Here is a 12,476-nt window from a genome sequence, read left to right on the forward strand (position 1 = left end):
AAACTATTGAAGCTCAAACAGTCAGCATGACAGCTCGACAACTGGCATTATTAGAAGGAGAGGTCAGTATATATATTTTCTTCATGACAGGTGTACTTTAAATGTAGTAAAGGTATAATCCAAATTTTAATTGTTTGCCTATAAACAGTGCACCACAAAAAAGGGATGACTGATACAATTAGCACTCACTGGACTGCTTTATGCATTTGTGTCTAGCTAGTATTACATACTACAATAATTTACCACCATAATGTAAATGTTGTTAAATCTGACAATGACCGTAAAGGCTGACATGTTCTGATTACTTAAAATTTCTGTATTCAAAAATAGGGGCTCAAACCATAAACTGTTTTATTGCTATCTGTGTCCCACTTCCAACATGTTCCCTTACTTGCTGTCTTGAAACACAACAGAAAGTAGAGGAAGTCTCAGAGAAATTCCCTGTTAGACAAATTTCCCTTTGGAAGATTTCCCTTCTTTTTCGGTTTTGGTGACCACTTAAAATTTTAGATTTTTCTTTACCTTCTGTTCCAGTGACAAGTGAGTTCCTAACCCTACGCCAAAAAGATAACAAAAACTTGCTTTAGGCTACGTTCACACTAGCGTTGTGTGCAGGCAGCAGAGAGGCGTTTGGGAACCGGTTCTTTTCTCTGAGGATGTGCTTGGCACGTAACGCGTAAGGAGGAACCTGCGCACGCCTTGACGCCACGCCGTTGGAGCAGTGTGGAGCTCCGGCGGCCACTACATCTGACAGGACGGTTAGTCCTGTTTGTTTTGTTGCTAGCCTTCATGCTTTGCTAGCCGTGTGCATATTCACTGTATTGCTATCGGATGCATCCTGTTTTACAATATTAAACCTATTTTATTGTACCTCACCATGGGCATTTCTCTTGATTCCTTGTGGGGAGTATCTCCTCCTAGATACCGCTGATGTGGAGTGGAGGAGTGGTGGTTTTCTCTGGTGGAGCTGTGATTTCTTCCCTGCTGTCTAGTGGAACGTGTGCTGCTTTGGTCTGGGGATCTTCACTGATCCAGGGATTGCATCTACTCTTCTCTTTTCCATGATGACTACATCCTGAACTCCATCTCTACCACATTGCATGCACCTCTGGTCAGTGTGCACGGCCGCCTGAAGTCATCTTTGTTGGGACTTTTTTACATTGGGACTTATTTTCCTTTTTTTATATATTTTGATTCATTATTCATTTTTATTTAATTTCTTTAATTTTTATCACAATTATAGCGCTGCACTTTATATTTATAAGTATTAAGTAATGAATGGATTTACAAGTTTTTAGATCAGCAGTAGGCAACCTTATGGAGGTGGAGATCTACCTGAACAACTTAAGTGTTAAAACACTGAGGTTAAGTTGCAGTTTTACCACCCCTAATCCCTACCCCCTATAGCTGTTGCGGCAGCAGCCAAAGGTATACACATGCTGCAGCAGGAATTTAAGCCCTTGTTGCTTTTGGTGGTTTCTACTTCCTGCCAATCGTGACCCATTCAAGGGAATGGGGCCACTCTGCAAGCGCCCCGCAACTACATGCTTCTGTGGAGTCCAAGAGGTTATGCTTGATAGGTGCCACACCCACCAACCATCCAACCATGACAGGGTGTATAACTCCTGCTGCAGCATGTGTACTCCCCTGGCCACTGCCGCTAAAGGGGGTGTGGTTAGGGTGGCGGTGGTACAAACACGTTTTAACTATGGGGTTTTACCACCCCCCAAACTGCAAATGTAAATGAACCCTTATTGTTCTGAACCCCTTATAAGGCTGCTTTCACACTGATCTGCTGCGGTTTACCTGCAGCTCAGTGCATCTGGGACTTTCCTGGGTTAGCTGCACTTTGCCATAGACTTCTTTTATATCCTGCAGGTGTGATGCAGGCTCTGAAAGCACACCAAAACTCCTGCATTCACCGCAGGATATAATAGAATTCTTTGGCAAAGCGCAGCAACCTTGCAGGAAAGCTGCAGTGCATCAGTGTGAAAGCAGCCCTATACTATTATGCCCAGTGTATTGCTTCATGCTGACCTGAAGATCTCTTCTTCCCTGCTGCTGGCACCACTCTGAAAACCGCTAGCCGGGGTAAGATGTGTGCTGTTGGTATCACTACGCATGGGACAGGGTCCATTGCTACTACAGAGGAGGCATCGGTATATGCAGCTCTTGTTCTCTACATCTCCAGCTTTACAAGTAGTCCCTCCTCATTGCACTCTGTTTGATGCTCTGGGATGGCAGGTCATCAATCCCAGACTGCAATCTATCAGTCACCGGGCTGTGATATACTGGTAGATCAAGATCTATGGGTTGCTGACTCCCGGTTTGGATAAAGGAACAGCAACAAAGTAAATGGATAACATTTTCATTAACAGCAATGGTAAACTTGAATGTTTGCCTGGTGGACCAAATACATTGGGGCATATATAGGGCTCATACAGATGTGGTGGTTTCCTTCACATCTATACATTTCCATTTACTTTAATGGTGTAGTGTAGATAACCGTTTTTTAAGGCTACATTTAATTTGCATTGTATTTTTTTGTGTGCAGCAGTCCTGTTGAGATGCATTTGCATTGTAGGCAAAGCAAGCCAAATAGGTTATTTTACTGTCTTGTGCTTTTAAATGCATGCCTATGGGCAGTACTGGGCTTAAATACAAAAGACAGTGTTCAACAGCAGCATCCGTCTGCGCATGCCCATAATAATCCTGCAGTTGAAACGTGAAGTAATGTGGATGGATCCAGTGCTGAGGTCCAGTCTTGGACTCTTCAGAGTCTGTGAATACCTGTATTGTAGTTTTGTAGTGTCCCAAATATGTGAAATACTTTAAAGCGGTATTGAACCTAAAACCAAAAATGTATTATATTGCTGCTTACCAATCATTAGACGCGGTGGCTGTATTAATTTTTTTACTTTTTTTTTCCCCTCCTCTGTTTTCACTGGGTGATCTGGCCAGTAACACATCACTGGTATTAGTGACAGCACTCTGGAGGACTGAGCACAGGAGACAGCAGCATTGTCAGTCTGGGGGGAAGGGATGGGAGTGTTAAATGTATTAGCATATTTGAAATCAATACCAAACTGAAGCCATACTCCAGCTCACACTTTATAATCAGTTACAGCAAACATTTTTTCTCCTTTTGGGATAAAGATTTTACATGAATAAATAAAAACTGATCATTTTAACCACCCCCGTCAGCGGTAAATGGTTTCATCCATGTTAACTGATACGTTCTGCTGAAGAGGTTGTAAGGGCTCAAGGTTTTTAGGCAAAAAACCGCCTGTGTGCAGCAGCTCCCCAGCCCCCCTAATACTTACCTGAGCTCCTTCATGATCCTCGAGCATGAGAGCCTCGGCTCTGCAGGGACTCTCTCTCCTCATTGGTTGAGACAGCAGCAGGAGCCATTGGCTCACAGCCAGTGAACCAGTGAGGAGAGAGAAGGGATGGGGCCAAGCTGTGGCACTGTGTGAATAGACATGTAGAGCAGCAGCTTGGGAGAAAGCCTGCTTTGGTGTCTGCAGAGCAAGTTGCTTGCTTTGGGGGCACTTAGCAGGAGGAAGGGGCCAGGAGCGCAGGTGGGGGACCTAAAAAGAGGAGGATCCGGGGGGCTCCTCTGTGGAAAACCACTGCACTGAGCAGGTAAATGCAACATGTTTGTTTTTTTTTTTAAATTGCCTTTATCACTTTAAGCTTCTGAAAGGGTATGTGCACCTTTAGTACCCCACAGGGGTGTAACATGTTACTAATGCAGAATCTCCACTCACCTTTACATACTCAATGCGACAGCAGGCCAGGGTTCCTTCTCCAGTACCCAGTGTCACATTTTGAAACAGCGCAGCTGTGTGGGGCTTTGCCTGCATAGCCGTGTCATTGATTCTTAGTAATTTGTGAATGGAAACAAAACTGCAGATTCCGTCTACCACCGCGGCAGATGGACTTGTAGTATCAATGAACTGTAGCTGTGCTGGTCAGCACGCTTGTAGTTCATTCACACTGCCTACTGTGCAGTAACTGTGTGCCCCTACAGAGGTAGGGACATGAATCTCTAGGCCAGGCTTTTTCAACCAGGGTGCCCAGGCATCCTGGGGGGCCTTGAGATTTCCTTAGGGGTGCCTTGGCAAATTGCCTAAAAATTGTGTACTAGCCAGAGGTGGAACAAGCCTGCCTTTTAGTTACACAAAGTCAGGAGTTTTCATTGTACACCATTACGAGCTTCTAGCCGCTGGCATCCCAGCAACCAATGACATCATCAGTTGATAAAGAGTATGTTGGTCGTCTGCACAGCATCCTTGTTTGACCCTCTCCATCAGTGCTGGGGTCACATTAAATGAGTGATAGAGAAACACTGGAATACTAGTCAGTACCAGGGTGCAAAAGTATATTTGATTTGGAAGAATAAATCACCTCTAATGTTGGGTGTCCTACATGTGTGGATGTTGCTGCATTATATATAACTGTCCTTTTTTTACATTTTAGAATGGGGTGCCTCGAGACTTCATAATTTTAAAGGGTGCCGTGACTAAAAAAAAGGTTAAGAATGACTGCTCTAGTCAGTGTGTGCAGGAGCCTGACATTGCTCCCACAGTCCACTGCTTTGCAGGCTGCTGTCAATAATAATAATAATACTACAAGTGTATGCATACATCATACATACAAGGCAGGCATGCCAATACTTTTGGCAAAATAGTGTATCATTTTACCCCGGTACAAATCATTAGCCATACCTCATCTGGAATATGCAGTTCAGTTTTGGGCCCCAATTCACAAAAAGAACATTGGGGAACTAGAGAAAGTACAGAGAAGGGCAACCAAACTGATGAGGAACTCAGCAATAAGGAAACAGGAACTGAATGTATTCGCTCTTGAGAAGAGGAGATTAAGGGGGGATATGATCAACATGTATAAATACATCAGTGGTTCATATAGTGAACTCGGTGTAGAGCTATTCACCCTGAGGTCATCACAGAGGACAAGGGGACACTCTTTACGTCTGGAGGAAAAGAGATTTAATCTCCAAACACGGAAAGGTTTCTTCACAGTTGAGAGCTGTGAGAATGTAGAATAGACTCCCTCAAGAGTTGGTTCTGGCCAGCTCAGTGGATGGCTTTAAAAAAGTCCTGGATTCTTTCCTAGATACACAGAATATAACTGGATACTAACATTTATAGGTAAGGTTGATCCAGGAAATATCCAAGTGCCTTATGGAAGATCAGGAAGGAAATTTTTTCCTCTGCAGGAGCAAATTGGATCATATTTTGCTGTTTTTTTTGCCTTCCTCTGGATTAACTGTGGGTGTAGGATTATAAATTGTTTTGTTTTTTTTCTCCTATGGTTGAACTAGATGGACTTTTTCTTTTTTCGGCCAAACTTAACTATGTAATAATAACTAGGGATACACTGAAATTTTGGTGGCCAAAACATTTCGGCCAAAAACACCCCTATCGGCCTTCAGTCGGTTTGAAAATAATCACCAATACAGGTGCCGAAAGTAACCCCCCCCTCCCACTCAGTGATTCTCAGCCTTACCTGAGACACCATTGAACGATCCCAGTACTGTGCATAGAGATAAGTGAAGGAAAGATGGCCCCCACTCATCTCTATGCCCCTGGAGGACCACAGCGATGTAACTTATGGTTCTGGAGCCCTGTGCACAAGGCCTGTGTTTTTTTTTTTTTTTTTTTTTTTTTTTAGCACTAGATCAATGCTTTTCTGATTCAATGCTTTACATTGTAGAGATGTGGGGTCTTATTGACCTCACATCTCTGCGTAGGACATGTCACTGCCTACTTCTATCACAAGGGATGCATGCATTCCTTGTGGTAGGAATAAACATGATTTAAAGTTTTTTTTTTTTAACCACTTCCAGACCGGACACTTTTACCCCCTTCCTGACCAGGGCAATTTTCAGCTTTTAGCGCTATCACATTTTGAATGACAATTGTGCGGTCATGCAACACTGTACCCAAATGAATTTTTTACCATTTTTTTGAGACAGATAATGCTTTATTTTGGTGGTATTTATTCACCACTGGGATTTGTATTTTTTTTGCTATGTAAATGAAATGTCCAAAAATTTTGAAAAAAAGTGGTTTTTTAATAAAATTTTGCAAATAAATAATATTTCATCATAAATTTTAGCCAAAATTTATTCCGTTATCTTTTTAGTAAAAAAAAAAATCCAAATTAGTTTATAAGCAAAAATTATAATTTTTAAACATTTTTTTTACATTTTTATTTTATTTTTTTATATTATTATTTATTATTTTTTTTAACATACTGTCACCCTAGCAGTACAGTGTCACCATGGTGACACTGTACTACTTGTGGGGGGTGATGAAGATATATATTTTTTTTTTTTTACACTGATTGCTTTTACACCTATATAGGATGTAAAAGCAATCATTTCTCTTTCTCTCTGTGTGCATTCTTGCACTCATTGAGAATTACTGAGTGAGCTGTGATTGGTCACAGCTTGTCACATGGTACAAGGCTTTTGTGAATAGCCTTGTACCATGTGACCTCTGTGATCATTCACAGATTTCACACGTAGTAAGCGATGATGTCACAAGTGACATCTTGCTTACTACTTTGCATGTGATCACTGATTGGACAATCAGTGATCACATGATCGGGACCTCGTACAGAGGTCCCGTCCGACGATCGGTGTTTCACTGTGTCCGGAGGACACAGCGGGCACCGGATCGCGGTGCTGCGCGCTCCCAGGGAGCGCGCACAAGCAGGGTGCTGGGAGGCCGTTTATAGACGGCCACCCGACCCTGCAGTGCCACCGTCCGGCCGTTTATATACAACGGCCAGACGGGAGGTGGTTAAAGGGAGAGTGTAAAAAAACAAAACAAAAAAAGTTTAAATTGCCCCCTGCTTGCTCGTAGTGGTGAACGCATACATAGCCCAAGCCCACATATGTGAACAGTGTTCAAGCCAAAGGTGAGGTATCTCCACGAACATCAGAGCAAGAGCAATAATTCTAGCACTATACCTCCTCTGTAACTTTACAATGGTAACCTGTAGAAATTTTTAAAGTATCACCCATGAAGATTTTTAAGTACCGTAGTTTGACTCCATTCCACGAGCGTGCGCAGTTTTAAAGCATGACTCGGCGTAACATCATCATTCATATTTTACCAAAAAATTGGGGTATATATTGTTTTTTTTAATCATTAAAGTGTGTTTATTTTACAAAAAAATTGTTTGAAAAATATATACATTTTTAAAAACTGTCCATTTCGGTTTTTAGCCAAGTGCATTCTGAATTTTTGGTTTCGGACCCAGAATTTTCATTTCGGTGCACCACTAATAACAAAAATCCACTTTTTCGTCAAAAAGATGAGTTTTTTTGAAAAGGTTAACTTTGCCTTTAAACTTGTATTTCAACTCTGGTTTTGCATGAGTATAGTTCCCCTCTTGTTTTGTGTTGATATCAAGTTAGCATGGGTGTTTCATAGTAACAACATCATGTATATATTAGTACAGAGAGTTTCTTCTTTTAGCAACTGCAGATTAGTTTCTTTTAGATAGATTAGGTCACTCTTGGGTAGACTTTTAAAGTAGCAAGAATCCAGTGAAAAGATATGCGTTTTATGGGGTTTTGTGTGGCCAGTATTTCTAGTGTATTTTTCAGGAAGGCCCAGAGTTCATACACACAGGTGAATAGCTGAGACATAGCCTGATTCCCAGCTTTCTGATGTGTGTTGCTGTGTACAGGATCAGCCTCGCTGGTAATCTTAGGTCCTTGTGCATGTTCAGCCTGAGCCTGCATTGAAGTGCACCTTAGTAGGTACAAATATGCACATGTATGCACTGCAAACTACCCTTAGAAATGTTCACCACTTGGGGATTTACTACTGCTTGTACCCAGATTTCATACAACTTTCTCCGAGGATGCACACTTTTACCAAATTGATTCCAATTGTGAATGTGTGAATCCTGGGTAAAATGTGTTTTTTCTGGGTGAAAACATTTATCAATAGAGACCCCCTTGTGTTCACTGTAGAAGAGCATTGGCGTTCTCCTACACATCAGTGCATCAAGCAGTCGCACCTTAGTGATATTTCACACTTTTTTTACATTAACCATTAATAACTGTCAGAAAACCTCTACTTTGAAGTAAAATAGGGGAAGAAAAGCCTTGTAAAAGGCAATATCCTTGGTACTGTGTAGTGTAATAAGGCTGGCAATGGATGGCTCATGGTGTGAGAGTATAACCTGCGCAGTGGACTGGTCAATTAGATTGGATGCTGCTAGAAAAATCACAAATGTGTACCAGTGAACAAATGTGTGAGTGCAAACATAAAAATTGCTGCGCTGCCTCTCTACTTTAAATAATTAAAATGAACTCCCTACTACGCAAAGGGTCCCCAGAAATGTGCACGTGCTATAATGCCCCGTGGGCTGGCAATTATATCCCTCCTCCCCAGTGCTTAAATCCCAAATAAACCAATAAGTAAATACAAGGTGCTTAAACGACAATAGTGCTAAAGATAGCTCATATACAATGCCATGAAACTGTATCTCTCTCTATATATATTAAAGTCCCAATAATTGTGCAAAAGTATAAAAGTAAAAAAAAATGGAAAGTTCCAAAAAAACGCATCCGGTGTGAATATTAACCACTTCCAGTCCGGGCACTTTTATCCCCTTTCTGTCCAGGCCAGTTTTCAGCTTTCAGCGCTGTCACACTTTGAATGACAATTGCGCGGTCATTCAACACTGTACCCATATGAATTTTTTAGCATTTTTTTGAGACAGATAAAGCTTTATTTTGGTGGTATTTATTCACCACTGGGATTTTTATTTTTTTTGCTATATAAAAGAAAATTCCACACATTTTGAAAAAAAAGTTTTGTGTTTTTTATAAAATTTTGCAAATAAATAATGTTTCAAAATAAATCTTGGCCAAAATGTATTCATTTTTTTTTTTTAGTAAAAAAAAACCCCAAATTAGTTTATAACCAAAAAGTATAATTTTGTAAAAATTTTTTTTACATTTTTATTTTATTTTTTTTTATATTTTGTTTCTACATACTGTCACCCTAGCAGTACAGTGTCACCATGGTGACACTGCACTACTTGTGGGGGGTGTTGATTTTGTTTTTTTTTTACACCCATAAAGGCTGCCATTCTTGCAGCCATTGAAAACTACTGTGTGAGCTGTTATTGGTCACAGCTTGTCACCAATCACATGCCTTGTACCATGTGACCTCTGTGATCATTCACAGATTTCACACGTAGTAAGCAATGATGTCAGAAGTGACATCTTGCTTACTACTCTGCATGCGATCACTGATTGGACAATCAGTGATCACATGATCGGGACCTCGCACAGAGGTCCCGTATGACGATTGGTGTTCCACTGTGTTCAGAGGATGCAGCGGGCACCGGATCTCAGTGCTGCGTGCTTGCAGGGAGCACGCATAGTCCATAATGGCGAGCGCCTTTTATGCACGACAACCTGCCCCTGGACTGCCACCGTCCCGCCGTTTATATACAACGGCCGGACGGCAAGTGGTTAAGTGATACAGTAGTAAATCTTATCTATAGCAGTTCTCTGTACGTAGTGCTCCAATTAGTGCTCCCCCTCCAGAGCCCCACTCACCACAGATAATTGACCACCTGGAATGATAGGTCAAATATCACATGAGATGTTGCAGCGCTCTCCTGCAGGAAAGTTGGCCGCCTGTGTGGTCTTGCCATCTCTATTCGCTGATGACAGACTTCGTAGTGGAAACACCTCTAGATCAATTGTTTGTGACAAAACTCCTCCAGAACCTCCACAGTACTCCTCCACCACCGTAAAACATCAAAAGGGAAACTTCCATAGCGTAACACCGTATTTATTAGGTAAAAAACATTTACAATTGCACTTACATGAAAACCATGTGTATGGCACTTTAAATCCCAGCACAAAGCAATTCCTTCTCAGAGGACAAGTGTAGCGCTTTCAAGCCCCGCTCTACATGTTTCGTCGTATAACGTCATCAGGGCTCCTTGACTGACCAGTAAGGTAGGAATAGATTTTGACACTGTGGGGACATTTATCAAGTGACTTAGGAACACAGTTACATTCAATTCAGGCTGCCTATTAGCAAGGTTTCTGTGACAAATTTACTGTGTGTTTGCAAACCTTCAAATGTAATCCTGAGCAGCTAACTGACTGACTACAAAGCTCTAATTATTGAAATACAGTAATTATAACTGAATTTTAGTTGTTTAGCTGTATGCTTTACTAGATAAAGTTTAGAATTGCTTTGCTTTAACCTCTTCACGCTGGCCAAACGCAAATGTGTGGCCTCCCAGCGTCTGGGCCTAGACGCCGTGCGGCCGCACATTTGCGGTCTATTAAAAAACATATGTGCTGAGAGCGCACACCCTGCGCGCTCCCAGCACACGTGTCTGGTACTTACGGAAAGGTCCTGATCTCCTCTTTCAATTGGGACCTTTCCTGATCATGTGACGGCGTGTCACGGCGGTCACATGACCCTAAACCCCGCTCCGCCTCCTGGCTTCTGAAACCCTTAAAGGGCCGAGAGGCGAAGGGGTTAAATGGCATTATGTGTGTAAAAAAGGGTTTACTGTGTTCTTGGCTGCATCACACCACCCTGCTTTGATTGCTTAGCACCTGTGGTTATCCATATTAGAGAATAAGGGGAGGGTACTGAGCAATGGTTAATATGACAGGAGGCTGCAGTCCCACTCAGATGTTTTGGGGAATGCAGAATGAATATGGCTTGCAATATTTTGGCACAACATAATGTCCAGTCCAAGCAATCGAATTTTAATTTTTTTGTACTGTTTGCACCTTGCATTGAATTATTCTATTAGGAGCAGTTAAACTGACAATTAGAATGGTTGAATAGGATTAGCTGTGTTCACCCAAGAAAGAAAAAAATACACTGCTCAAAAAAAATTAAAGGAACACTTTTTATTCAGTATAGCATAGAGTCAGTTAAACTCCTGGGATATTGATCTGGTCAGTTAAGAGGGGGTTGCTAATCAGTTTCAGATGCTTTGGTGTTAATGAAATTAACAACAGGTGCTATAGATGAGCAACAATGAGACTACCCCCAAAACAGGAATGGTTTTATAGGTTGAGGCCACTGACATTTTTTTCCCCTGCTTCACCCTAATAAAATAGCTGAAAGAAAAGTCTTCTTTTGGTAAACTTTTAGTACACTGCTCAAAAAGTTAAAGGAACACTTTTTAATCAGAATATAGCATCAAGTATTTTAAACTCCCAGGATATTGATCTGGTCAGTTAAATTAACAGGTGCACTAGATGGGCAACAATGAGACGAACCTCAAAACAGGAATGGTTTTACAGGTGGAGGCCACTGACATTTTTTTTCCCTACTCATCTTTTCTAACTGTTTTTCACTAGTTTTGCATTTGGCTAGGGTAAGTGTCACTACTGGTAGCATGAGGCGATACCTGGACCCTACAAAGGTTGCACAAGCAGTCCAACTCCTCCAGGATGGCACATCAATACATGCAATTTCCAGCAGGTTTGCTGTGTCTCCCAGCACAGACTTAAGAGCATGGATGAGATTCCAGGAGACAGGCAGTTACTCTAGTGGAGCTGGACAGGACTGTAGAAGGTCCTTAACCCATCAGCAGGACTGATATCTGCACCTTTGTGCAAGGAGGAACAGAATGGGCACTGCCAGAGCCCTACAAAATGACCTCCAGCAGGCCACTGGTGTGAATGTCTCTGACCAAACAATCAGAAATGGACTTCATGAGGGTGGCGTGAGGGTCCAACATCTTCTAGTGGGCTCTGTGCTCACTGCCCGGCACCATAGAGCTTGATTGGCATTTGCCATTGAACACCAGAATTGGCAGGTCTGCCACTGGCACCCTGTGCTTTTCACAGATGATAGCAGGTTCACAATGAGCACATGTGACAGACGTGAAAGGGTCTGGAGAAACCATGGAGAACATTATGCTGCCTGTAACATTGTTTAGCATGACCATTTTGGTGGTGGGTCAGTGATGGTCTGGGGAGGCATATCCATGGAGGGACACACAGACCTCTACAGGCTAGATAATGGCACCTTGACTGCCGTTAGGTATCGGGATGAAATCCTTGGACCCATTGTTAGACCCTACCCTGGTGCAGTGGGTCCTGGGTTCCTCCTGGTGCATGACAATGTGCGGCCTCATATGACGAGAGTATGCAGGCAGTTCCTGGAGAATGAAGGAATTGATAGTATTGAATGGCCCCCCATGCTCACCTGACCTAAATCCAATACAACACCTCTGGGATATCATGTTTTGGTCCATCTGATGCCACCAGGATGCACCTCAGACTGTCCAGGAGCTCAGTGATGCCCTGGTCCAGATCTGGGAGGAAATACCCCAGGACACCATCTGTCGTCTCATTAGGCGCATGCTCCGACGTTGTCAGGCATGCATACAAGCGCGTGGGGGCCATACAAACTACTGACTACCATTTT

At 42.3% G+C, this 12,476-nt stretch overlaps 1 protein-coding gene across 1 annotated transcript in view; it reads left to right on the forward strand.

The window, feature by feature from the left end:
• Positions 1-12,476, forward strand: part of PRKD1 (protein kinase D1) — a 228,790-nt gene that overhangs the window by 127,153 nt on the left and 89,161 nt on the right. The gene's annotated exons all lie outside the window — the stretch shown is intronic.

The sequence above is a fragment of the Staurois parvus genome, unplaced genomic scaffold (genome assembly GCF_062004578.1).
Source record: "Staurois parvus isolate SC_StPar_1 unplaced genomic scaffold, SC_StPar_1.0 ptg000104l, whole genome shotgun sequence".
In the NCBI taxonomy this organism is placed as follows: domain Eukaryota; kingdom Metazoa; phylum Chordata; class Amphibia; order Anura; family Ranidae; genus Staurois; species Staurois parvus.